At 46.3% G+C, this 27719-nt stretch overlaps 1 protein-coding gene and 1 pseudogene across 2 annotated transcripts in view; both read right to left on the bottom strand.

Moving 5' to 3' along the window:
• The window catches only part of KIRREL3 (kirre like nephrin family adhesion molecule 3), a 525648-nt gene that overhangs the window by 263089 nt on the left and 234840 nt on the right, over window positions 1–27719 (bottom strand). The window lies entirely within an intron of this gene.
• On the bottom strand, window positions 19928–20046 carry LOC120610563 (uncharacterized; annotated as a pseudogene).

Here is a 27719-nt window from a genome sequence, read left to right as displayed (position 1 = left end):
TGCCCTTATTCTTCTGATGCTGGAGCTTCCAGCTCAGGAACCAGGTTGCAGCTGAGGGCCTGGGGATGATGCTCGCATCCCTGACATCAGGGGTGTGCTTTTGTACAGTCTCTCTGTGGGGCTTGTGAGACAGAAAGGAAGAGAGTAGGAGGTCTGTGAGTTTGAGACTGTGGCTTTCTGAGGTTGGTGACCACCAAGAACTGTCAGTAGAGAAACGAAGCAGGTGGAGATAATGCTACTTTTTGGTCAAGACCCTTTTTCTCCATTCTTGCTCCTCCCACAAAATAACAGGTGGTCCAGAGACCATTCAAGTCCCCTGCCAGTTATAGGAGAAACCACAGTTTAGGTGTTCCAAGGCTTTGTGGTCATTCACTAGACACTTACTGAGTGCTTCCTATGCTCTGGCATGGTGCTAGATGCTAGATGTTGGGCGCTGGGTGCTAGATGCTTGACTTCTAGTCTTGGGGAGCTCCTAGTCTGATAAAGGTGACAATCAGGTAAACACTCAGTTGTAATACAGTGTAAGAAACATTAAGTGGGGTAAGTATAGAGGGTTCTGTGGAGGTCCCTGGCGCTGATAACTAACTAAGGTTGAGTGTGCTGTGGAGCGAGGATAAAATGTCTGGAAAGGCCTCTCAGGAAAGTCAGTGCCTGGACTGAGGTTGAGACATGCAGAAAGAGAGGTCTTCTCATCTGGGAAGTCAGGGATGACGGGAGATCATTGTGACTGAAGCAAAAGAAGCTGGTTGAGATTGGTAGAGAGACGAAGGCTGGATCTTAGAAGTTTGGATGTTCTCATGAAGGCACAGGGGGGCTGTTGGATGCATTTTAGCAGAGGAGTGACACATCCAGGAGGACCAATAAGAGGCTGTTGCAGAGAGCTGAGTGAGAACCACGAGTCCTGGCCCAGGGCTGTGCTGGGGGCAGTGAGGAAGGGAAAGATCCCGGATGCTTAGGAAGAAGACTTAACAGGCCTGGTAACTGGTTGAAACTCATATTCTGGGGAGGGAGACAGATCTTAAACAACTAATTACACAATTAATTATGCCATTACCACTGTGATAAGTGTTCTGAAGGAGTGTGAGGGCCAATTAGGGAGGATCTGCTATGGCCAAGGCTGTGCGGAGGATGTGATGCTGACCTGAGGGCTGAGTAGGAATAGCCAGGTGAGGTGATAGTTGGGGGCCAGGGAACACCATATAGAAGGTGGAGGCAGCAGGGAGCATGGTGTTTTGAGGACCTAAAAGATCAGTTTGGTTAGAGCAGAGGTGGGTCAGCTGTGGTCTGTAAGCCAAATATGACTGTCTGACTGGGACACAGGCACCCATTTGTGTACCTACTGGGCATGGCTGAATCTGCACTTTATCTGGTCAAGACTAGTGTAAGGAGAGAAGGTGCTCCAGAGTGCAACATTTCAGAAGATCCTCATTTGCAGGGTGGCACACGGCCCCAGCCCTGGTGGACAGCATTTGATCGTGCACCCTGGGCACCTTATCTGCCTTATGTCACTCCTGGCCCTGCCACGCTACAGCCACAGAATTCAGTAGCTGCAACAGAGACCTTTTAAGTTGCAAAGCCTAAAATATTTGCTCTCTGGCCCTTTATAGAAAAAGTTTGCTGTGCCCTGGGGCTAGAGCAGCAAGAATCAGGGGGCATGTGGCACAAGTGAAGCATGGATGATGTTGGAGTGCTGCCATCTCCCCTTAGCACTCAATTCTACATGCAGAGGCACCTGTGCAAACACCTGTGCCTCTCTGCAGAGGCTGGCGGGGGTGGGGAGATTTCTAGCTGTGGGGACATGCTCAGTCCATGCACAGGACAAGTGGGAGGTTCTGGGGAGTTTGTCCTGGAAGCCTCCCTCAACAAATGATACATGGAGGTTTGTGGGGACAAATATCCCAATCTCCTTGCTTCTCAGTGGGGAGAAGGTCATGTCCGAAGCTTCCCAGCGGGACTGAGCACAGTTGTATGCAGTGGTGACTGACATAACGGTGAACCCTTCATTGGCTTCCTTCTGTCCTTTCCTTGCTCACCCTACCCCACCCTGCCCATGGTGTTTCCTGGGACCACTATCATCCCCAAACAAACTACATGCATTTGGATCCTTGTCTCAGAATCTTCTTTGAGGGGAGCCCAAACAAGATGGTGGGATGACTCCAAGTGCCCCAAGGCAGAGGACACATGTACCAAGTCTCACTGTAGAGAAAGGAGATCTTCTGAACAATTAGCTGATTTTTATTTATATTATTCTCCCACCTACCCCTCCAGTAGGCCTTAAGTTACAGGATGAAGTATTGGACTTTTTTTTTTTTTAATTCTAAACTCAGGCACCACCTTTCTGTGTGACCACATTGCTGGGGACTCTATACTCCTGACAATTGGCTCCTTGTACAAACTACTGCCCTTCCACCCCTGGAAAAGTGCCCAGATGACTGATGTAGTCTCTGTTTTGTCATCCAATAATTCTGTTTCCTTCCTCCTTAAGGGAAACTGTGTGGAGAAGAATCACTTGAGAAAAGCAGTCTTGGCTGACTTACCCCATCCATCTCTCTTGTGGAGGAAAGAAACACAACCAACCATTCAGTGCTTTTCGTTTTCCTTCTCAAAGATCTCGGTGCAGAGTTGGCCAGTTTGGGCCAGTTGGTGGGCTTCCACCCTGTACTGGCCAGCCCCTGATGGGTCCTCAAATTAAAATGCAAGTTTTAAGCAGTTGCTCTTCTTCCTGGGGGATTGTTGACAGCTAAAGACCACATGGGCTCATACCTGTGATCTTACAGAGAGAAATGATCAGAGAAAATGGCTCCAAATGGGGATGAAAAAGCTTTTACAGTCACAGGGAAGAGATGTTGCAGGCTGCTTGAGAAAATGCACTTTGGGAATATAGGAGAATATGGGCCATTTTGTAAATCAAAAACAAGAGGCAAAAGACAGGAAGCACAAGAAATAACGCAAAAGAGAGAAACCAGGTGAGAATAGAGAGGGAGAGGACAAGGCCAGAAAAGAGAAGAGAAAGAGAGTAAGTAGAGCATGCAAACAGGAAGCAGCCAGAAGAGCGAGAGAGGAAGACAGAACATGTTCAAACATCATTGAAGAGAAAGGCAGTGGCGGAGGGACTCACGTTCCAGGGTGAAGTGTGTAGAAAGGCTCTTGGTACCCCTCTAAAGAAGACAAGAGTGATCTGCAGTGTTATTGACTAACAGAGAAATGGCTCCTCTCCGACTTAGCACAGGATGCAATGTAACTTCGGAGAGTGCCCTCCACAGGCCCAGGATTAATTCTTAGGTGCCTCTGCAAGAGGGTGGGCATGAGAAGTGTGGAGGATAAGGTGAGGTAAAAAGAGGAGAGGGAGGCGAGGAGAAATATGGGAGATGGTCAGAAAGAAGGGAAACAAGAAAGGAGATGGAAAGAGGAAGGAAGACAGGAGGGAGAGAAGGAGGAACAGAGGGGAGGGAGCTAAGATAGTGAGGAGAAAGGAGAGAATGGGAATTTGGGAGGGAGAGGCAAGCAAAAGAGAAGGGAAGGGAGAGACACGAGAAGGAAGATTTTGAAAATCTCGATAGGAAGAGCAAAGCAGCTGACATTTATGAGAGACCTGCTAGGCGCTACTGAGCTAGGTGTCATTTTGTTATCTTATTTAATTCTGACGCCAACACCACATTGGTGCTAGCACCCTCATTTTTATAGTTGAGGAAATGGGGGTCCTGAGAATTTAAATAACTTTGCCCAAATCACAACACTGAGAAAGTAGGAAGGCTGGGATTTGAACTCAGGAATAAAGGACGTTTAAGATGATTCAGCATTGGTCCCATCCCAGGTGGACAGGAAACACATGCTTTTACGGATCCCTGGGGACCAATTTAGAGTAATACCAGTTGAGCACAGAAGATTCCTATACTGTATTACCGCATGTAAAAACTGAGGCCTCCGACCACCAGGGGGAACTATCTCCCCAGCAGAAACAGGAACCAAAATGATCTAAGAACTAGCCAAGGCAGGCAAAGAAGTTATTTGCTAGCTTGAATCTGTGGGAGATGGGTTGGTGATCAGGGAGGGCAACCACTGAGAAAGCAGATTCAAAACAGCTGATTTTCACTTTATCCTGGATCCCCGTAAATGAGACCTACTGGCCATCATCAACCAGTGTCTGTTGTGCTTCCTTTACTCAAAGTGCAGTCATACTCTTGATAGCTCTCTGCCTCCCCTGAAAGGCAAAGGTGCACCTGTTTCATTCAGTGCTGTTGGTCTAGGGGCACAGAGCCTGTATCTGTGTGCTGCATTTTTGATAAAGGAATGAGCAGATGAGAGGATGAATACCTGCAGGAAGGGGTCTTGAAGAAGCACTCAATCCTACCACACTCCATTCAGATTGGACTTTCAAATGTGGCTTTTAAACAAAGAGCTCCGCTGAGGAAGCTTTCTGTTTTTTCCATAGACCTCCATGTTGAACCTCACCTTCAGGACTGTCCTTCTTGGTGCTTACTTAGCCCACCGGACCTTTTTGGGGAAGTGTGTTGGGGGTTAGGAGGGCTATCTCCTGTTGTGTTCTGGTAATGATACGAATAAAGGCTCCCTTCCAAGGCTGTGTGATATCCAGTGATGCAGTGGATGTGTGAATGCAGTTGGCATGCTAAAGCACTTCGAAGGTGGTCACTATGCTCTGAGTACCACTGTTCTTTATCCTTCTGTCAATTCCCTTACAAGGCTCAAACAGCTGTGTGATCCAGCAGTGACAGAACATTCTAGAAATTGGCTACACCCCACCTTAGACTTATTGAACCAGAATCTCCGGGAGTTCTCTCTGGAAACTGGTCCTTCCAAAAGCTCTCTCAGGCAGGTCTGCGGTGGGATCAGGCTTGGGAATCGCTTCCTGCACTCCTGCATCCCCACTCATCTCTGTCCTCAGGTTACCCAAACATCCAGTCTAGTGTCTTTCTTGGTGACTTCAGGGTCATTGCACAACTAAGAAATCAGTTTCCATCAATGCTATCTCTCCTTTTGAGCAACAGTATAAAACACTTCATTGCGATTACAAATAGCAAAGTTATTTTCTGCCGAGACTCAGCATCTGAACTTAATAGCATGCCATAATGCCACCCTGTGCTGATGTGTGGCATATTTAATATCCATCTTTCTTAGAAATAACAGCATTTAGAAATTAGAAGGGACTTTAGCAGCGAAATAATTAATGTGGATAACCGTCATAAACGCCACAAATGGAACAAATACAGATGGTAGTGAGCCATGATTGCTAATATGCTAACCTGTTTTGACAGAACTTAAAATTTTTTCCTCCGGAGGTTTGTGGATGGAAGTTAAAATGTCCTTTTTGTCATGACAAGAGCCTAGTCCTTCTGGGTCAGGGATTGATGGTTTTCCTACCTGCAAGGGAGCATCACAGAGCTCAGGCTAAGACGGGGGATTGCATCTGGATCTGGGCCTCTCTCCCATCCTGGCTGTCAAGGCTGTGTCAGGAGGGAGACTTCCATTTGCGGAAGTTTCTGCCATGTTTCTGCCTCCGTCTCGGCCTGGGCGGGCCTGGAACTACAGCCATGCATCCACCTCTCCTGCACTGGGCTCTGGTGGAGGGCAGGGCTCTCTGGCTGGGCTCCACTCAGTGGCAAGTAGCTCTTTGAAAATCCTAGCAGCAAGCAGGTACAGGTTACAGAAATCAGCTCCAAGAGACTGTGCAGAAATGAAAAATCTCCATAGAAAAAGGACTTATCAAGCTCACAGGCAAAACTCAACTGAGGCAAATGTAGGGAAGGGGTGTTTGGGGGAACTGCAGCTCATGGCTGCTCCTGCTTTCAGGCCCACTGGCCTCTATGCAACATTGGAAGCAGAAAGGCCATCCAAGTATCTCGAGATGAGTCCGAGGTCTACAGAGAAACCCTGGAGTACAAACTAGGGGAGGGAAGAGGCCAGCCTTTGCTGAACCCCTACAGTGGGATAAGCACTCTGCTCTGCACCTATTATTTTATTTACTCCTCACAATGATCATGCTAATATTTAAGGTAAGGAAGATGAGAATTAGACACGAAGTTATTTGCCAAGTTCTCCAGGGGCTCTCACGGAGCTTTTGGGCCCTGGGTAATGCCAGCCTGGCCAGGCACCCCCATCGGTGTGATACTAGAAGGGCTTCACTGAGTCTTTTGTCCCCGAGGCTAAACTCTCCTCTCTGGTGTTAAATTTCAGCCCTTCTCTCTCACCCAAGGACTTCAATCCAGACACTTGTCCCTTTTTCTTCAGCGCCATCATTTCCCCCTTCTCTATGTAATTATCTTATAAATATGCTATAATATCTCTAAGTTTTAAAACATGGAGAAACCTCCCTTGGCCCTCATTTCCCTCCCGCAATAACTCCTTTTCTGAGTTCTCTTTCTGTAACCCCACAGAGCTGTCTCTCACCGTCTCTACTTCCCCTTCATCCATTATCTCTTGAACCGACTCACTCAGATGTTACTCTCAGAACCTCACTGAGACAGTTCTTTTCAAGGTTACTGCCAAATCCATTCTTAGTTGCCCAGGTCAATCAACTCTTCTAGTTTGAATGCTTTCTTCCTTTAGCCTCTGAGAGGACAATCCTTTTGGTCCATTTCACAGCTGGTCCTTCTCCATCTCCTTTGTTGGCTCTTCCCATCTCGATTACTCCCCAATGTTGGAGAACAAGGCTTCTCTGGGCTATCTATACTCACTCTCTAGGTTATCTCGTTTAGTTCCATGGCTTCTGACACTATCCACATCCTGAAGACTAGCCCCTTGCGTGACATCTCCATTTGGGTGTCTTATGGAACCTAAAATGTAACCCACCTAAAACCAACTTCTGCTTCTCAGCCCACTCTCTTCACACTCTGTCTGCTGGCCCCAGCCTCTCAAATTTTTCCCCATCTCAGTAAATGGCATTTTGTTCTTCCTCCTGTTCAGACTACAATGTCATCCTTGATGCTTCTCCTTGTCTCACACTTTACAATCTTTTATCCAGAAAAATGACCATTTCTTGCCATCTCTGCTCCTGCCAGCTTGGTCCCTGAAAGCACCATCCTGCACCTGGATGAGGGCATTAGCTTCTAAGAGGTGCCCTGCTTCAATTCTTGTCCCCTACAGTCTCTTCTCAGCCCAGCAGCCAGAGCCATCCAAGTACAGTGTAACTAGAAGCCCGTTGCTCCTCTGCTCAAACCCTGCAATGGCACAGGGCCAGGTTGGGCCCCTTTACCTCTCTGATCTCAGCTCCTACTCATCTCTGTTTTACTCACTGTGCATCAGCTGCACTAACCCCATTGCTGTTTCTTAAACACACCAAATAGGTTCCCTCCTCAGGATCTTGGACCTTACTATTATTTTTTCGCCTGCTGTCTTTTTAACTTTGTCTTATTTTTCTTCATTGAAATAATAAATATATGAATCACCTGACATATATTTATTTGTGACTTGTGTCCTCTCACTAAAAGATGAGCTCTTTGAGGGCAATACTCCGTTTTGTCCACTGCTGTGTCCACAGTGCTCAGAATAGAGGGTCACGAATGCCAGGCACATAGTAGGTGCCCAATAAGTGTTTGTTGAGAGGATGAACTTAAACCCAGGGACACTCTGGGAACCTTGCCTCTCCCACCCGCCGGCACAGTGGTGCTTGCTGGAGGGCTATGTTTGCTTGGCTCCCTGGTCATACCAAGTTCTAAATGCCAGCGAGGCCCCAGATCCTCCAGGATGGATTTTGCCATGGTAGTTAAAAATCAGACTCCAAGAAAATATGTAAGATCTCAGGATGTCTCTAAGGATATAAAAACATTAGATGGGCAGAAAGTTGTAACAAACTGGAAATTATTTTCAACTCAGACCCAAAAAAGGGGTTTAGACTGGTGTTCACTCTCATGCCCAGTGTAGGTGAAGACATTCATCATCCAAATAGGGACCCTTTTGAGAGTGAATGGGGAGTTATTAATAATCATGTCGAGATAATAGGCATAAGTCAGGGCTGTCCTGAGCAAAACAGGTATGATTACCCAAACTGAAGAGGAAGAGGCTGGTTTGTAGCTGGGCCTGGTAGGCAATGGGATGATGCTGGAGAGCTGGAGTTGAAGAAGGTACCTGGGAGGAGACAGAGAGGGGACCAGGAGAGGAGGACCAGCCAGGAAAGGGCAGAGAAGTAAGGGGGATTTGGTCTGACATATTAAAAGAGCAGGGGCTGGAAGAAGTCTGAGAGAGGATCTATTTCATGTGCCTGAGGGAGGAGAGAGAAACTGGGATTCATTCCTAAGGGAGAAGCTAATTGGGCATCAGCTGAGCTGGTAAGGGAGGGGCCATGAAATGAGACCAATTTGGGTTGAGAGACATAGTGTGTTCTGGACCGACTTAACAAGGAGCATCATGGTAATAGGGAAAGAACATGGAGTCCAGACTGATTCGTCTCACCTTCTGACACTCGCAAACTTGTACAGTGAGAGTGTTAATGACTGTGCTCTGCCTCACTGTCCTGGACCTAGGACAGCTGCGTATAGCTGATGCCAGGATGGTTCCTTACAGTTGAAAGCTTTTTAGTGTGCCTGAACCACTTGTGTATGTGTTGGTCAGAAGAAAGGGATTTGCAGCAAATTCCTTTCCTTTGAATAAAGGGAGGACCCCTGAGTATGGCATTCAAGGTTCTCTATTAACTTTATCTGCCTGAAAACACTCCAGTCACTACCTCCTCGCTGACTCTTGAACCTGGCTGACTTATTTCAGCCTCCAGGGCTCTGGACTTGGCTGACTTATTTCAGCCTCCAGGGCTCTGGACTTGTCCAGAAGTCTCTCTCTTGGTCACCTGCATGGCTCGCTCCTTCATTTCCTATGTGAATTCTCTTTGACCATTTTAGAGATATTTTCTCTGGCCACTCTACTAAAATTCCAACCCCTTCCTCCAACATTTCTTCTTTATTTTTACTTTCCTGATTCATGTTTTCTCTTTTACACTTCTGACTATCTAACATAATATACCAGGGGTTGACAAATTATGGACCGTGGGCCAAATCCATCCTACCCTGTTTCATAAATAAAGTTTTATTGGAACACAGTCATGCCTGTTTATTTTTGTATCATCTATGGCTGCTTTCCATCTATAACAGAGCAGAACTGAATAGTTGTGACAGAGACCATATGGCCCTAAAGACTAAAACACTTACTAACTGGTTCTTTCCACAAGAAGTTTACTGACCCCTGCTCTCTGTATTTACATTGCTCATTTTTGTCTTCACTACTAGATGCAAACTCTTTAAGGGCAAGAATTTTTTTGTTGGCTTCTGAGTTATTGCATTCTCCCTTATCTAAAATAACATAATAGGTATTCAATAAATATCTGCTGAATGAACGAATGTTGAAAATTCTACCCATCGGCAAGGTCCAGCTCAAACATCACCTTTTCATGAAACACTCCTCCATCTAGCCAGATATATTCTCCTTCCTGTTTACTCCCATAAGGCTTTATTTTTACTTTGTATCATAGTTATTTTTACACACTCTCATTTCTCCCACTCGTAAGCTCCAGGGGTCACTTCTATCATAAACCCGTCCTTTTTCCCCAAGAACTGACCCACCCTTTCCATTCCCCTTACAGTCTTCTATGGCTGCACATGGAATATGACACTGCAGTATTTGGAACACTCAGGACTCCTCCATTTCACTAAGATCCTTGTGGGAAGGAACTGTGGTCAGCTTCATCATCTTTGTCCCAGCATCTTCCTCAGAGCCTGTGGCACTGGCACATGGTAGGTACTCAGTGAAGAGACGTGCTCTGTTTCATCCCACTCTACTAAGAAGAGGTAACGATTTTTTTAAAACTAATTCTCCTCGGCCTCCTGACTCACATGCTCTGTAGGCTCATTAAGCAGGTGGGGCTGACATTAACTTGCACCTCACCTTCTTAGGCAAGAAAGAGTTTTCTGAACCCTTTTCCTCCATGCTTTTAAAATAAAGGCCTTAGGAGAGCAACAAAAGCAAAAATAATATTTTTTATTATTTTATACTGTGAGCTTTTATACTGTGACTGTGTCTTATTTGTTTATAATCTTAGTACCTAGACCGGTGCCTGATCGCATAGTAGATGCTCAATTAATTTCTGTTGAACTACATAAATGACATGATATGATATTAATAAAAGGAAAGGAGGAGGGAAAGAAGGAAGAAAGGGACCAGGACAAATGCCTGGTAGGACTTGGAACTGAGGATAAAATCCCAACAACCAACAAAATACTCAAAATACTTTCAGAGAAGCCATTGTTGTTTAAGAGAGGGGGTATCCTTGTTTTCTCTCCATGTAGGGTTCTTGAGAAGTTTCTTCTATTCAAGAACACAGCTGCAGAAAGCTAAATTGCTTATATTAAGCTCCATGATAAATAAGAGAGGTGTGGGCAGATCTAGGGCCACACATGATGGAAAGAGAAAGGCAAGTCTGTCTGTCTACTTTGAGTCTGTGTCTTATCTGCCTCTTGTCAAGACAAAGCCTCCTGCTGAGGATAGAGATGGGAAACCACCCCTTTCCTGACTGGCCCCATGGATGGCCTGGAAGACGAGTGAGGGGAGGAAAGTCATCCCACTCTCACCCTTCAGAGGTATGTTCCTCCTGCCATGCCAAGGGGAGGACTGATTCCTCTATAAGAGTTCCTGTTTCCTCTTTCTTGGAGTTGGCCCGTTTTCTGTAGGCCTCAAACATCTGTACTGTGGTACACTAAAATCATCACAAGACAGGCCACTAGTCCAGTACACATGCATGCGTTTTCACACACACCCACGCACACACGCACACACGCACAAGCAGACTTCCTGTCATAGCTCATTCCCCTTATGGACAAAATGCGGAGTGAGTGAACTGGCAGATGCACACCCTGGAGGTTCTGAGCTACGTCACCCTCTATCAGCCCTCTCTGAAGATCCAGGCAGGATCTGGGAGGGGCTGCAATGAGATGGGTGGGCACTATGGATTTCCAGCTGGAGCAAAACCTTTCTCTCCCCAAGGGATGGAGCTGTCTCTACAGCTACTCAGTAGCTGTGTCATGCCGAGACTGAATCCAGGTTTTATCTGCCTCCCTTCTTGAGGCCTTTCTTTCTTCCCCTTATGAATTCCAAATAGACATTTTTTGAATGCTGAGCTTGGGAAGCAAGACCAAGACCTGTTTATGTGCCAAGAGTTCTTACTAGACTTTGAATAGCCTCAATACCAACTTTCCTGCACTCCTCTTTATCAGATCAACCAGTCAATCATAGATTTGATAAATATTCATGGTTCCTTTACTTTGTGTCAGGTGATGTGTTAGGTGCAGAAGTAGGCATTTTCATTCCCGTTTTAAGATGAAGAGACGGAAGTTCAGAGAGGTGAGGGATTTGTCTAAGGTCACTTACCTAGACAGTGGCTGATTCAGGAATCAAAGTCCTGCTTAATGGGCTTTTTCACTTTACCAAGGTTTTAACCAATGTGGGTATCAGTGACGGGAGGTCAGGAGAAGGCAGGACATAGGGGGTTATTTCCTAAGCCTGTGGATAACCACTGAGGCAGCGAGCCAGAGGGACGCCTGGCCGGGTGTGATGTATGGGAGATGACAGCATTGTGCCGGGTGTGCCACGAAGAATTAATATCAAAGAGGTGCTACTGAGCATCAGAAACTTAACAACAGTGCCGAGAGATCAAAGATCTGATATCTCTGGCAGAGTGAGCTATCAGGAGTGATCAAAGCAAAACAAAAGGGTTCATTTTGGTGCCCTATGCATTAGTGGCCTGACTCTCTGACTCTGGACACAAAGCAAATTGTCATGGTTTGGGAACTGTGCTGACACCCACCCGGACTTTCTTTCTTTCTTTCTTTTCTTTTTTTTTTTGACATATCTTTACATCTCATTGTTGCCTGTCCATAAAAACAAACATTATTATGCCTGTTTTCCTCTGCTCACCCTCAAGTTGGCTGGCCCTCGCATTTTATTCTGAAAGCTTTGCTGCTTTCTTCGGAAGCCAGCCTTGCTTGGAGGATGCAGTTAGAGGACAGTGGGACTGTCATCACACACTACTTCAGAGCTGACTGCTCTGCTCTGCCCTTGTAATGAGGACCCCAGGAACGAATGTTTAAGGCTGGTGGTCTCTGTTCCTGAGTCCCTGCAGGTCACCCCATTGAGCGCCCTGCCTCCCATTCTAAACCCGATACCCTGAAATGGGTCTCTGAGGCCCTTCTTTGGAAACATGGGGCTCCCCTGAACCCAGTTTGACAACCACAGATTACAGCCACTCTTAAGTTTCTTAAATCTCTGATATTCAGTGGTTCTAGGGGAGCCATGAAGCCTCAACAATCTCATACATTTATGATCTATGACATGTTTTCTAGAATTTTTCTCTCAGAAACTTCCCTGTGTTTCTTTCGGGATTTCTCTGGGGATAAACCTTTGACTTCATGGAAGAGTCCAAACTTCTCAAGATGGCTACCTTTCCAGACTCTCTTCTTCCCCTACCATTTCCCTTCTCTCAATGAACTGTGTATGGAACCACACACCATTTCTGGACTTGCCATGCGTTCCGTGCCTCCACGCCTTTGCTTATGCTACTCCCCGAGCTAGGAACACCCCCTTCTCACCTTCATCCTAGAAAACTCCTACTCATCCTTCAAGGCCTAGCTCAGATGCCCTCTCTTGAAAGGTTTTGCCTTTCTTCTCAGAGAAAGAAGTCCACTGCTTCTTTCTCTGAGAGGGCTTATCCTCTGGGACTAGCTTCTACCAGAGGTCTTAGCATAGTCTGTCATGGCTAATTTAGATGATCCTGTCTTCTCCACCAGATTGGAGGCTCCTTGATTGCAGGGGCTTAGCTCTGAATTCCAGTACCCAGGACAGAGCTTCACAGGTGGAAACTAGTCCGGACATGGGTGTGAAATGACTGAGCAAAACAGCAGAGACTCCTGTGCTGCTGGGTGTTTCCCCAGAAGAGACAACTGCTGGGGCAGCGCCCCCCGCCCCCACGAGCCTGGACTGGACACCCTCCCATACACCGCAGGCTGGCTGTGGCCCACTGCCGTGAGGCCGAGTTGCAGATGCTCAGGCTATGCACCTTTTTCTTCACCTCCTGTACCCGTGGAAAGCATTCTCCACCGGAAACATGGGGCTTGCCTCAGCCTGAGAAGAATACTACAGTAAGGTCTCAGAGTTGACAGGTCTTAAAATTAACATAAGTAAATGGGCAGGAGTCCTTGGTTTGGTGCTTCGTCTAAATCTGGAGGACTTGGCTTCTGTGGTCAGTAGGAGGCCCAAGGGCTGAGGACCGCTCTGCTCTCTCTGTGTGCCCAGCCCTGCCAGGCTGGCGTTTTCCTCTGCATTGGCCCCTCCTCTGCCCCTTGGAATGTCTGGCCATTCTACCCTGGCTGAGCTGTGTTTTCTCTGGTCCTTCTTCTAATCTCTCTGTCTGCCTCACAAAGAAGAGAATTCAATTTAGTTCCCGAAGAAAATTAGATTTGACTTAGCTTGATCCATTTCCACAATTGCTACTGAAACACTGTCTCTGTGAGGACAAAAGGGCCAAGCTAGTGACTTCCCGTGGGGAAGGGGCCATATAGCACGCCTGTGTCTGAGTGCCTAAGCTGGTACAGACCCAAGCGGAGACATCTGCAGGCACTGATCTGAAGCCCTCGGCTCCAAACTCCAGGGACAAGGAGACCCAGAGGGATGGCGTTAGCCTGGAGTGGGTTCGCCCCAGGTGTGAGCATTTCTCCTGCAGACCCCACACCTAACAACTCTGAGAGGAGCAGGACAGCGGTGCCTGGGAGCCTCCCAGCACATCCCACACGGCAGTGGGACAAAGGCAATCCATTATGGGATAGGGCATATTGGTTTACTGGGATGAACTGAGAGGGTCTGGGTGTGACAGGGTAATGATGCTTCAGGGCGGTGCCACAAGTGGACAAGGTGTGGCCATCACACCAGGGAAGCCAGCGCCAGTGAAATAAACAGGACTACACAGGTCAGGGTCAGAGAGGACCTCTGAATAGCTGTGTAAGCTTGTGAGTCACTCGAAGCCTCTGAGCCTCACCTCAGTCTTCTCCTCTGTAGAAGGGGTGTGAGGGTGTTATATGGCTTGATATCCTCCTGTGGCACCCCATGAATGCCTCTACTGTGCACATTGTACTTGCTCATCATACTAAAGTGAGGTGTCCGGGATGTGCTTCCCCACTAGGATGCAGGACCCTGGAGGGTCAGGGTGTCTTTCTTACCGCTTTGTTCAGGAGCTAAGCATCTATCTGGCCTGTACAGAGCAGCGTTTGTTCACCTGAGCTGAGACAATAAATGTTAGACTGCAGTGTAGGACCCAAAACGTAGCACCTCCAAAACCCTGGACAACCTGGATTTACGATGGGGTAGGGAACAGAGGCAAGAGAAGGAAGCCCTGAGTACTTATCAGTGGAGTGAGGACTGTGAAGGGGGCAGACCTGGTCCAGTAAGTAGCGTGGTCACCTGGAACAAAGATTCTACATCCTTGGTCTCTCCTGCCGCTTTTGCTGATTCCATGGCCCCTCTTCTCTCCTGCAGTCATTCGAACTGAGCAGGGCCGAGGCTGCTTCCCTGAGCTCCATGCAGCTCCCAGATGCGGCCCTAGTTCCAGGGTGCTATCCATATTTGGGAAGCAAATCCCAGGCTCTGAAGCTTGAAGAGCACAAGGGGAGGTGGGGCAGAGCTGGGCAGTGGGCTGTCCAGTTGCTGAGGAGACACTGAGAGAGGCGGCTTTGGGAGCAGGTGAGCATGCTTATAGGCTTAAACTGGGCCAAAACAGCGCATATTTGGCAATGTCTGGAGACATTTTTGGTTGCCAGGACTGAGTGGTGCTGCTGGCATTTAGTGGGTAAAGACCAGGGATGCTGCCAGACATCCTACAGTACACTGGACAGCTCCCCCAACCATGAGTCAACAGTCCAAAATGTCAGCGGTGTAGAGCTGAAGAAGTCCAGGCTGAGACTCCGCCACACTTTCCTCACTGGTCTCTCCTTCATCAGGTCCTCCTTTAAGCCATTTTCTTCATTGACTCCTGAGATAATTGTTAACTGACAAACAAATCTGCCTGCAGTTTCTCCATTTCTCAACTTCTTAGTGTACTTTGTAAACTCTCCATGATCTGACCGCTGCCTACCACGTCTCCGTTTCTCTCCTAACTCTCTGCTCCGGCAATACCCGATAATTTTTAGTTCTCTGAGAAAGTCACGCTCTTTTATGCCTCTAGGCCTTGCCCATGGCTCAAGGACCCACTCCCAGGGCCCACTCCACCAGCTCTTACTTAATCCTTTAAGACTCTGCCGAATGCCACCTCCACCACCACTTGTAGGTATTCTCATGTCTACATCTTACATTTCTGCAGTCATCTCAAGGTCACAGACGTGATTTTATTAACCTTTGGAGACCAAGGAAAGACCAAGGAAAGACCAAGGTTGACACTCAGGTGTTCAGACTTCAAGTCAAGTTTTGCTCACCAGGCCTCAGGCTACTTGTTGGTGCTGAACCACTTGACCCCTCCAGCTCCCAGTTAGAGAAGAACAAGAGACTAATCAGGCCTGGCTGCCGCCACCTTCCTAAGTGCTCCCGTTTACTCACAAGCTGAAAGACAAAAGCCCGGCCCCCCAGCATATGTCGGATCAAAAACAAAGAACAAAAAGGAATCTGAAAGAAAGATGCTGGAAACAGTAGCTACTTTGATGCAGGCAACTCTTTGAGGAAGCAACTGAGGACTGAGCCCCCAGCAGGGAGGAGGAGGAGGGGGAGTTGCCCGAAGGTGAATCACATCATTAAGGGAAGGACTTTGCTCACAAGCTGCTAGCTGGGCAGGATTCCAGGGAGCACCAGGAATGGGGGGATGCATTAATCCCATCTCCTCACATCCTGCCTGGGGGCCTTACAATCTGTTCCATTAGGAGACTAAGGATTCCTACAGGAATGGCAATCAGAGCCAGAGATTTGGGAAGGAGGATTATAAGTAAGGGCTAGAATAACATAGTAATTAATATGAGACTATTATTAACAATAAAATGATTTTATAGTTTATAATAATGCAATAATTTAATCAGTCATTATATTGAGCCCAGGGATACAGGAATGCCCAAATCCTGTCCTTGAAATAGTCACTTCTCATGAGGTTCCAATGAGAAATACAAGCACACAGAGGAAAGCAAAACAATGCTTTATTGTTAGCTGGGCTTGGGCTCAAAACTCTGGAATTCTTTAGTCAGCAGATGAGATTATGCTTTCTGCTCAGCAAGTTTTGCCTAAACAGCTTCACGACAATGGCCAATCCAATATACCACCAGCTCCAGAAAGGCTGGAACCAGATACACAAAGACAGTGAGAGAGTGAGCATTTTTCTCCAGCTCCTGGTCTGGAGTTGGCCTGGGAAGCCTGGCACAGGACCAGGACACCATCTCGAGTTTGGCTGCCGTATGGGAGAACACAGGAGAGGAGAGGAGACACTTGCAGGAAAGTGATCTTGTAATGCTGGGAGCCTGGCCACCGGGACATTGTGGCTGAAGAGAATCCCAGAGAACATTGGGATCTGACCCCAGAGGGCCGTAGGGCAGAAACGGCAGCTGTGGGAGACCTAGTCTCGCCAGAAAAGCAAACAAACCAGAAGTCAGCACAGGGCCGAACCCTAAGGCAAAAAGCAGTGCTTAAGTGTTTCATTTTGGACCCCAAACAGCTTGCCTACCCACCAGATTCACAGACAGTGTCGGTGAAATCCAATATCAAGGGAGGCAGGTTGGCCCCCATGGTGAACGTTGAAGAAATGACCCTTAGGCTTTCGAGGCTTCTTCAGATATTGGGAGCATTTCACCTCTGCAGTAAGAGGACAACTCTACAATTCAGATGAGTAATTTCTACTACCTTTCTTAAAAAGTCAGTTATGGTACTTTACAGTCTCAGTTTTGCCTTTGGGCTGCTGAACTTTTCAGAAACTTTAAAGCAAGGTAGGAAAGTATTTTTTGAGATGGTAAAGAGTCACAGGGCCATGAACACAGTAGGAGCTCAGCAGGTGTCTTGGACGAGAAGGAAGGAGACCCCAGTCATGGCAAAGATGCCCTGTCCAAATGGCTTCATACCACACAGGACAGTGGCATCAGAAGCTTAGGACACCTCAACCGTCTTCCCTGGCCCTCTCTTCATCCTCTGGAGGGGCGCAGTGCTGGGAAGATCAAACCAGTTTGCATCTTTGGAAGGATCTAGATTATGTTCTTCTCCTGCTGAGCTGTCACTTGCTGTAAAAATGATCATTGATATTCAACCATTATACTTCCATAATCATTAATATTCTTAAAAGGCTCTTGGAAACACATTTATACAAGGCTACACGATCAGTTTCTACATTTACTTTCAATTTAAATAAGGGCTTTAGCCAGAGTTTTGATGTGCTGTTTACTTTAATTACTGTTCTGCCCCTATCTGTGTCTTGACACAGTGTCATTTAATATTTTATAAATTTCCTTTAGCCCATTTTTTTTTCCTGATATGTGTGATTCTAAGGAGCTACTGATGCAATTTTTTTAAAAAACTTGCATTTTAAACTTTTCCGAGGCTCTCTGTAAACAAGATGTGGCATGTCTATTGCGTCTCTTCCCCTAGTGATAATGGGAGGGAATAAATAAATCAGCAGACAGCTGCTTTACCAAGCTGGCACAGGGATGCCAGGATGTTTGGCCCTGCCGGGGGCTCAGAGTGACAGCCCAGCAACTTCAGACGAAGCAGGATGCAGCTCAAAAGAAATCAGAGTCGCTTCTAACTGTGTGGTCTGGTGGTTCCGGAAGCACCTGCGAGCCCCACCCCTGAACCACTGAGCCAGAATCTGCATTTTAACAAGATCCCCAGGTGATCTGTGTGCATGTTAAAAGTTGAGAGGCGTTGCACTAAAGGAAATCAATCAGTGGGTGAGAAGAAAACAGGCTTTGTCTCTTTCTCAAAATTCCCAGGCTTTCGTGGGAAAACAAAACAAAACTACTTTCAGGTTCTATGGCAGATGATCAGGGCCAATTCTAAATAAGTACTTTAAATGTTGTTCTGCTATTTGCCCCAAGATTTCTCTCCATTTTTCCATTCATCTATGTGTTCATTTAAGAAATCTTTACTTAGTCTCACTGTGAGCGAGGAATTATGGAAAGCGATAAATAAGACATGGAGTGCTATAGCGGAGGTACGTGCAGTGTGCTAAGGACACACAGAAGTGGAGGCTAATGGAGAGGTCGAAGGCATTTTCATGGAGGAGATTAATGTTTGAACTAATTCTTGAAGGATGAACAGGAGTTCTACAAGTGGAAGAGAGGCGTGGCTGGGAAGATAATGTTAATGGAGGTCAAGGGAGTGATGACTGACAGACACGGTGTGTAAACATTCAGGACAGGCTTTACGGCTGGAATGGCATATTGTCTTCCATTCCGTTGGCATGGTCCAGATGTTCCTGGATCCAATCAAGGGCGGGCTGACCTGCGTGGCCCGGAGCACACAGCCTCTGCAGCAGTGAGGCTCACAGGGGAGGTTTACCCATTCTTGGGAAGAAAGGGTTTCCTAATCGGGACTGTGGTTGACCACTGCTGGACAGAGAAACAAGCATGGGGACCCACAAACTCTTATCGACCAATGCCTGGTGGTGGCTTATGATGGTACCCTTCGCCTCTCTGTAAAATCTGTAAAATGGGTTCCTGTGAAGGTTAGATGGGCGAGAATATGTGAAAGAAACGGGATCTGAGCATGAGCATGAATCTGAAATTGATGACTAGAGCAGGAAGGTGAATGACAACAAAGAAAAGGAAAAGAAAAAGGTCAAGTAAGCATCGCTGTGACCCTAGAGCAATGGAGACTTGAGGCATGAATCTTAGAAGGAAGTAGAGTTTCCACTGGCCCCATTTCCAGCCTCCTCCGCCTGCTCTGTTGGCACTTAATGTAGAAACTAGGCCCTTGGCCAGCGAAAGATCAATCCTTCCACTGAAGAGTCGCCCTCTCGTGGGGAAGCCCAGATCAGGGATGCGATCTCAGTGATGTGCCTTGGGGATTGGAGGCTTCCTGCAAAAGGGGGCTTTGCAGGTAATAGACAGCTGTCAGGCCTCAGAAAACGGGGAATGAGAGAAGAAGACACAGAAACCTGTAACTCGGGTTTAAGGACAAATATTATTTCCTTGTCTCTTTCTGTATGAACTGAAATAAACTGCCCTTTGGGCAGCACCTAACCAAGAGATGACATGAACTCATTGCGAGTGAACAAGTCCAGCTAAAAATTACTTTTCCATTTTTTCCCTTCTCATATATGGTGTTTATCGTGGGTAATAGATGAATGGATGAGCTTAATTTAATGGCAAAAGTAAGGGGAATTAATTCTGATACTGAAGGTACAAAATAAATACCCTCCTATTTCTAGATCCTGCCCTTCCAGGCATCTGGAAAAGTCTATCAAATATTGCATTTATTAGTTCTCAGTGCTATTTGCATTCCTGATTCAGCTTGAGAATTTTTATGAAACTTCAAGCACAGTACCTAGCATAGAGTAAAAGTTCAACACATGTATTAATTTCTTTCTGTGCATAGCTATTCCACCTGCTGGTTATCTTTATGTGAATTTGTGTGGGTTTGGTCACAAGAAAGACCGGTTTACTTTCAATTGTAATCATAGCAATAACTGCACCGTTTATGGGCAATCTACTATGTGCCAGAATTTTTATATACATTTTGTCATTTAATTCTCCAATCTGCCCTATGAAATAGGAACTATCATCTTCATTTTCCAGATAAGCAAACTGAGGCTCAGAGAAGTGAAGCAACTTGACCAGTTATAAAAGCTACCATGTAACTGCTAGAGCTAGGATTTGGCTAGTGGTCACCTCTAGCCAACCAGCCCAACTCAAGCTCTTTTTAGTGTTATCTCCTTCTTTTATTTTTTTATTATTTTATTAATTTATTTTATTTTTATTTTTTACACCTATGGCACCTGGTCTTCTTAGGTGGTCACCCATCCAAGTACTAACCGGGCCCGACCCTGCTTAGCTTCTGAGATCGGATGGGATTGGGCTTGTTCAGGGTGACATGGCCATAGACTTCTTATCACCTTCTAAACAGAGAACCTGAGAATTGGAAGGACTGTCTGAGATCAGCTAGGCCAGTGGTTTTTGACTATGGGCCATTTTGTCCCCAGGGGACATTTGAACAATGTCTAAAGATATTTTTGGTTGTCACGACTAGGTGGAGGGGTGGGTCTCATACTACTGGCATCCAGTAGGTGGAGGGCTGGATGCCACCCAACGCCCTACAGTTCAGTCCCCACAACGACGGGTTATCCTATCTGAAACGTCAGTAGTGCTGAAGTTGAAGATCACTGGTCTAGACCAATCTCCTGATTTTACAGACGACAAAATCGGATTGGAGGTAGGGTTAAAGATCACGCTTATTTCACTGGCACAGAGGCCCATGGGGGACCACCATACTTCCTCCAGTCTTTCCAGGACTATCCAAAAGAAAGAACTCAAAGAGTGTGTCCTCCTCTGCTGTCACAGGGCATGGTAGGAAAGGCACTGCCACGTTATCCAGGGAACGAGCGATTTGTCACATCAGAAACCATTATCCTCAGGAGCAGTGCCCTTATTTAGATTTCAGAAAAAAAAGGCTAAAGTTTTCTCAAGTAGTAGGTTTTTCACTTTGCTCTGTCTGGCAATTTTCTAATGCAAATTCGGTAGAATCTGGATGAGAGTGTGCTGAGTTGGGGTGTGCTTGCCAAGGAGAGAAAGAGCGTGTCCTCCTGATTGGGGGCTGGCTTTAGAGACAGCAGTGGCTGTCAGCACATTGGGCTGGGGCCCAGGAGCGGGAGGGAAGCAGGACACCTTTGGGGCAGAGTGTGCGCTGACTGCTTTCAGCTCCTGCCGCAGAGGGTAAGGTGAAGGTGGAGCAGGGTGTGAGCAGCCCCTGCAGCAAACTTATAACCCATCTTTATGCATTACTGCCCAAGCAGCCCCCATGCTCCTGGGGGCCTAGGGGAACGGAGAGAGCAGGGGCCTCTGCGTCACATGTGGACCTGGCAAAGGACCTGGGCAAATTCTCAGCATCTTGAAGTCTCACTTTTTCTCCCAGTATAGTAAGAGCAGTCTAACTAGTGGTGGATGGAGTGAGATGACTAATAAGAACTCGTAGCACGGTGACGACACGTGGGACTCGTCAGCGTATGCTAGCTTCTTCCCCATCTCAGAATCCTCCAGCGGGCGAGGGGGTTTTGGGACATGGAGAACTAGAGGAGACTTTGTATGCAGAATGTCAGTTGGGGAAAGGATGGTTTAAATACACGAGCATACCTAAGGCTTCTGTTGTTCTAGTTACAAAGTGTGCCAGGCCAACAGCTAAGCGCAGGAACAAAACCAGACCTATATCCAAGGTGAGAAGCCTCCAACAGTGCCCCTCTCACCTGCCCCACCCTCACCTGCTCTGGTCCCCTGCCTTCTCTTCAGGAAAGGAGCTCACTCTTGCCCTCCTTGCCCAGAGAGTCCCAGACATGGACCACAGATGGAAAAGGACCTCCCAGAGGAGGCCAGGCCACAGCCCCGCTGGCGTGTTGGTGTCTTCAGCGCCACGTGAGTGTAAGACAGAGTTTATACAGAGCACTAAATGGAGCCCTTTAGTATTCAGGCTGAGTTTCCTGGTTTTTCTAGGAGTGCAGCATTGTGGTTCAATATTTGTTGAGTGGTAATTAATAGCACTTAATCTGTAAATCTTGAGCTTGTTTCTCATTAGTTAAGAAATGAAGTCACCTTACCCAACCCATTTTTGGCTCCTTCCCTCCATCCCTTCCCAGAAATGTCCTTTCCTGTTTTAACCCTAGCAGATTTTAAGAATAGAAGGCCAAAGCAAAGTATTAAAAAAATAAAACCCCAAAAGATGTTTACTGAGGCAGTTACCTTGAAAAAAAGTTTATGAAAAAAGAAAAAATACAAAGCCCTCCAGGCCTGATCTAAGAAACTCCTTAAAGGCAGAGGAACATTTTGTGTCTTTATTCTTCCAGACAATGTCTAGTAAACAAAGCACCCTCAGCAATACAGTTATCATTTATTAAGTGCCTACTGTGTTCCAGGTGCTTAAATATATCTCTATTTAATTCGTATAACACCTCAGCAATCTCAAAAGGAGAGTATTGTATTATCTCCCTTGTATAAACGAAGGAACTGTGTTTCTGAAAGAGCGAACAAGTTGTTCAAGGCCACACAGCTAGGAAGTAGAAGAATGGAACTCTAATGCAGGCTGGTGCGGCTCCAAAGTTGAACACTTCCCACTGCGCCATGTTACTGCTTACTATGTGAGACTTCCACCAATGTGAGCTACCCTCAAAGCATTGGATGATACTCATAATAATATTAATTGATCTCATATTGGCATGGATATGGGCTTCTCTAAAAGTCACTTTATCTTCATCTGCTCTATAGCCTTGTGTCACAGGTGAGCGGGCATTATTGAATTACTCTCATTTTACAGAAGAAGAAACTGAGGCTCTGAGGCATTGAGGGATTTGAAAGATCAAACAGCTCTTAAGTAGTACTCTGCCAGTCAGTGTGCCAGGTGTAAGGTGGCACCTGGGTTTTAAGGCAAGTAACACTTTCTCCCTAGGGAAAATTTCTTGCTGGCTCAGCTGGTCTGTATGATAATATACTAGTAATGTCTGGATTTCAGGTTGGTGTGAGAAGAAGAAGCTAAAGACAGGGTGTGTGTGGGTGCTTGGCAGGCGGGGCAGGCCACGAGTATTCCTGCCACTGGTTTCATGGTGGCAAACACCTATGGTAGAAATGTAGCAAACATTGCAAATCAGACAGCATATATCAGATTTTAAAAACCTCAGGAAGTTCAGGGCCAGCAAATAAAATGTGCTCCATTCTTCCAGAGCTGAGGGGATTGGGCAAGAAGGAGCACTTGGAATTTTGACATTACACTTTGATCAGTTTGACAGGTTTAATATTATAGAAATATTTCATTGTTTCAGTGGAGAAGAGGAAATCTAATCATCCATCCAGCTGAACTTGAGATTTGTCATGAGTCACTGGAGGGGCGGGGGCAGAGAAAGAAAGAGAAAAAGAAAAAAAGCTGATTTAAAATCCAGCTTAACCTGAAGTAATTTGGCCCATTAGTTCAAATAGTGTTCTTCCCCCCGCCTTTTTTTTTATTTAAGTCATTGCTCTATTTTCAAGATATTATTTTTTAAAAGTGGCATCTAATTATGTTTTCTCTCCACATTCATTTTGAGCAGGTAATGAAAGCTACAGTGGGGAGTTCTACTGTGATTAATGGAAGAAAATGCAGATGCTGCTGAATTGGAGCAGCGGTGTAAAATATGGTTTTATAAATAGGATTGAGAGGAACTAACGTGCTCTATTGCTAAACTCAGTGGAGACGGTGTTCGTTCTACTTTTGGTGCTGTAGTCGTCTGGACGTTGTCTGGTGGCGGGGGGAGCCCTCTGGATATCCCAGAGCAGTCTTCAGCTGTCACAATGTGCTCAGTCTTGGGGGTGACATGAAAGTCTCCCACTCACAGATCTCTCTTCTACCCGGGAAGCACTTGTTTATATTTGCAATTTATTCCTGGTAAAGCATTGCTCTCTCCCAGCATCCTCTTTTATTTTGGAAGAGAAGACTAATAAGACAATAATCCTGCAGCTAGTCTGAGACTCCAACGTGGAGGGGCCGGTAGAGAGAGTAGTTGGTGCCTTGATGGAGTAGCGAGGCAAGGAAGGGACTGGGGGCACGGGGCACAAAAATGGGCTGCAAGATAAATTTAGATACATTCTTAAATCTGCCTCACCAGGCTCAGATATATCCTTTTCTTGTTGGGAGCAGAGAAGGTAACCCTTGCTAGATTTACATTGAAATGAGGTCAAGCTACCTGGAAAAAGCCAGACTCGTCGAGCAGAAGATGTACATTGTTCCATGAGAGTCCCCCATGGTATGAGAAATGACAAGGTTCTTGGCAATATCTTTAGACAGTGCTTAATTTGGGCCTGTGTGAGAATAGGGGAAGTGGCAGGTCAGGGAGAAGGTTTCGCCACAAGGAGTTTATTTCTGCAGGCACTGAATGGAAAACCATTCCCAAACATTATGTAACACAAGCCAACTCTCTTTGCAACGGTAGGAAGAGGCAATTCAGGTCAGAAACAAAGTACACTTTCCCTCTGCACAGGCCTCTTTTCTCCTCCTGAGTTTCGTTGCTTGTGTTGTACTTTCTCCTCATCTCCACTTTCACTAGCCCTTTGGAGCACAGGTCCCAGCTCTAATGCAGATCCCACGATGCTACTTACCAACCACCTACCTATGCATATGTATGGAATTTTACTGAAGTAGTTGTAAAGGTTCACCAATTAATCTGCTGGCTTTAGCAGGTCAAACACAATGACTCTTCCAGGGGCTCTGTAATGCAGCTGGATACTGAGCTCTAAGCTCGGGTTCTGCATTAGAGTATGTGGAGGGTGACAAGTGGTGATATCTTACATCTAACCAGAGTTCAACAATTACATCAAGATTCTTCAAAGAGAACACCCGAGAGTCCATAATAGGGGCCATGTAATGAATGGGAACAGAGTTTTAGGAAGCAGGTAGGGAAATATGAGTTGAAAACGGATCCTTCGGCAATAAATCATAGAATCTTGTAGGTAGAGAGGAGAGATCCTTACGGATTATCTAGTCTGGGGTTATCATCCTGGGGCAAACATTAGAATTACTTGGGGGAACATGTGAGAAATTCACATTCTAGGGCTTCCTCTTGGAGACTGTAATTCAGTGGGTCAAGGTGAGAAGTTCAGAATCTGATCATCAGGGAGGTCTAATGCTGCTGACATGGAGGTCTTGTGTGGGTCCCAGATGAAGAACCTAGGAAAAGTAAGCGACTCATCCAGTGCCAGACGGCTAGTTAAGAGGGGGCAGAATGAGACTACCATTCTCTGGTCTTTCCATTCCTTTTAACTGTCATCAATTAGCATTTCACTTGTGGTGAAGCTCTGTGGTTCTGTGGATAACAGGGGGTTGAATGGAGGACACTTGGGCGAAGAAGAGAGAACTATTTGGAACACATGCGAAACTCTATTTACACCAAGCTTTAAAATGAACTTCCCATTTTCCAGCTTCGGCTTCCAGAATGCAACCTTAATCTAGTTCATTTGCATAAGCTTTAAAATAAGCCTTTAGAACAAATGTAAATGGATCTTCAAAGAACAATATTATGATGGGTTCAGTGTAAATGACTCAAAAACATATGGACCACATTTCTTGAGAATTTCCCAGAGAGTCATGCTGTCTGTCTGTATATAAAGGAGTTTTATTATAAGGCAAAACTGGGGGTTCAGAGGACAGTGGTACTCATGGAAGGATAACCTCTCAGCGGTTCTGATTTATTTTCGTGCCTCCATGGGCTGAACAGATGACATGGAATGGCCAACACAAAACAGAACTAAATCTCTTCATCAGGCTGAACTTGGATCGTAGGAGCAACTCACATCCCTGATCATGGAACACAGAACACAAATGTCAGAACTGGAAGGAATCAGAGATTCCGTTAAACTTCTCTCACAGTGGGGATGAGGAAGCTGAGGATCAGAGAGGGCAAAAAACTGTCAAGATTACACAGCCAGTATTGGTTGAATTGGGACATCAACCGAGGTATGTCTAACTCTGCATCTTATTTTCCTTTGAACCCATCACCCAGCTGCTAAGAAATCATCTGACGCCAGCTTTTAGAACTAGATAGGCCCAAAGCAGCTTCAGGGAGAGGTTAAAAGCCAGAACTTTATTGATCAACAGCTCTGCCACATCACTGACACACCGGTTGCCGGGTAACGTGGCTCCCCTCTGAAGAGGCAAGAAGGTGATTCCAAAGATGATGGATCTGCATTAAGCAAAACCCAATAACAAGGCACTTTCAGGTCAAAGACTTGGTTTGCTGTGGTTTGGAGTTTCTAGGTCAGCTGCTAAGGGGCTGGCCCCTGCTCAGCTTATCTGAAATGAGGCCCTCAGGAAAGACCTCCTCAGAGGGGAGAGTCAGGCAAACCAATTTAAGATCGCCTTAGACAGGAGAGAAGGAGATGCAGGCTTGTTTTCTGCCCAGCATTAGTATCTTACCGTTCAGCTAGGCTGACAGTAAGGAGGAGCTGGCTGTAAAAGCCCCAGCCAGAAGAGATGGCTGGGGGTGGGAGGGAGGCTGCTAACCTTGACCAAGTCAATTAACTGCTGAGGACCTCAGTTTCCCTTTTCATAAAATGGGGGGTGGTGGGTGGACTAGTTTTGTAATGTCGGTCCATGGATAGGTGCTGTCGGCTGCAAATGAAACACCTGAACTGTTTGCTAACAGAGACTCTTGGGCCCGAATTTCAGCCATTCTGACTCAGAAAATTTGTCGTGGTGCCCGGTGACAATCCCATTCATTCACTCACAGGTATTTACTGCACATGCAGGACATGGTCTGGACTCTGTGCTAGGTACCGAGGATATAATTATGAATGCATACTGTGTACAGAGCACTGTAGAAGGCAACTGGAGCACATAATTCTTTAAAGAATTCTTGCCTGATGAATGACTGTATAGTATTACATATGTGGGCTCTGGTCAAATTTGGGTTTGAATCTTCGCTTTGCCGCTTACTAGCTTGTGACCTTATTTATGCAATTCACCTAACCTCTTTGATCTCATCCGCAATACAGGGATATAATTACGGCGCCTACCTTATAAAAGCATTGTGATGATTACAACAGATAATCTGGCTGAGTTGCTTAGCACGGTTCCTGGAGCAGAGCCAAGGCTCACCAACAGTAGGTACACGCACAGATTCCTAGGGTTTCTCAGGAGCGTGTGTGGCATGTGTGTGAGTGTGCAAAACACATGCAGGCAGGCATGTGCAGTGTCTCTGTACCTTGGAATAGATTCAGTGATGGGAAAGACCTGCACTTCTGCTTGGCTCATCAGGAAGGGCCTTGCAGGAGAAGTGACATTTGATTTAGGACTTAATGATGGATGGAATCTTGATAAGCAGAAATGGAGATGGGTAGAGGGCCCAAGAAGGTGGAAGTCTTATTTGGGGAAATAGTGAACAGGCCATTTGTTGAGAGAGTCTTGGTGGGGAGGGCCTTGAGTGCCAGGCTAAAGAGGTCCTTTAGTCAAAGGACACGATTGGCATCAGTTTCTCTTTTGAAACATACCACCTGAGTTTTTTGGGTAAGGCAAGCCTTTTGATAAATATTTGTTGAATAAGTGACTCAGACATTGAGCAGGAAGCAGACTTTCTGGAAAGTTCATCTTGAGAAGACATGCAGATCAGAGAGGAGGGATGGGAGGGTGGAAGCAGGGAGGCCAGAGCTGTCATAATATTCTGAATGTGGGTGACAGGCTGCTGCACTACAGAGGGTCCAGGAGGAATGGAGAGGATGGAAGCAGTGCCAAGCCTCGGTGGCTCACTAGAGAGGAAGGTGTGGAAAGAAGAGGCAGAGACTTCAGTTTCCAAAATGTATTATCTGGAAGAAAATTAACGCCAGTGGGTCTACTAAATGGAGCTGAGGAAGAGGACTCAGAGCCTTTCCTGACCCTCCATACTACGTCAGGGTTCCCAGTCCTGTGTCCCATGGTGCTGGCAGAAGCGTCTGTTGGACAGAAAGGACTCAATGAACGTCACTCTTATTATTGTTATTTATAACAATATAACAGTATAAATAACAGCATTGCAAATTTCTCTGCTAGAAGGTAGGCTTCATGAGGCAAGTACT

The sequence above is a fragment of the Pteropus medius genome, unplaced genomic scaffold (genome assembly GCF_902729225.1).
Source record: "Pteropus medius unplaced genomic scaffold, Ma_sr-lr_union100, whole genome shotgun sequence".
Classification (NCBI taxonomy): domain Eukaryota; kingdom Metazoa; phylum Chordata; class Mammalia; order Chiroptera; family Pteropodidae; genus Pteropus; species Pteropus medius.
The sequence above is the reverse complement of the archived record's forward strand: the minus strand, read 5'-3'. Positions and strand labels throughout refer to the sequence as shown.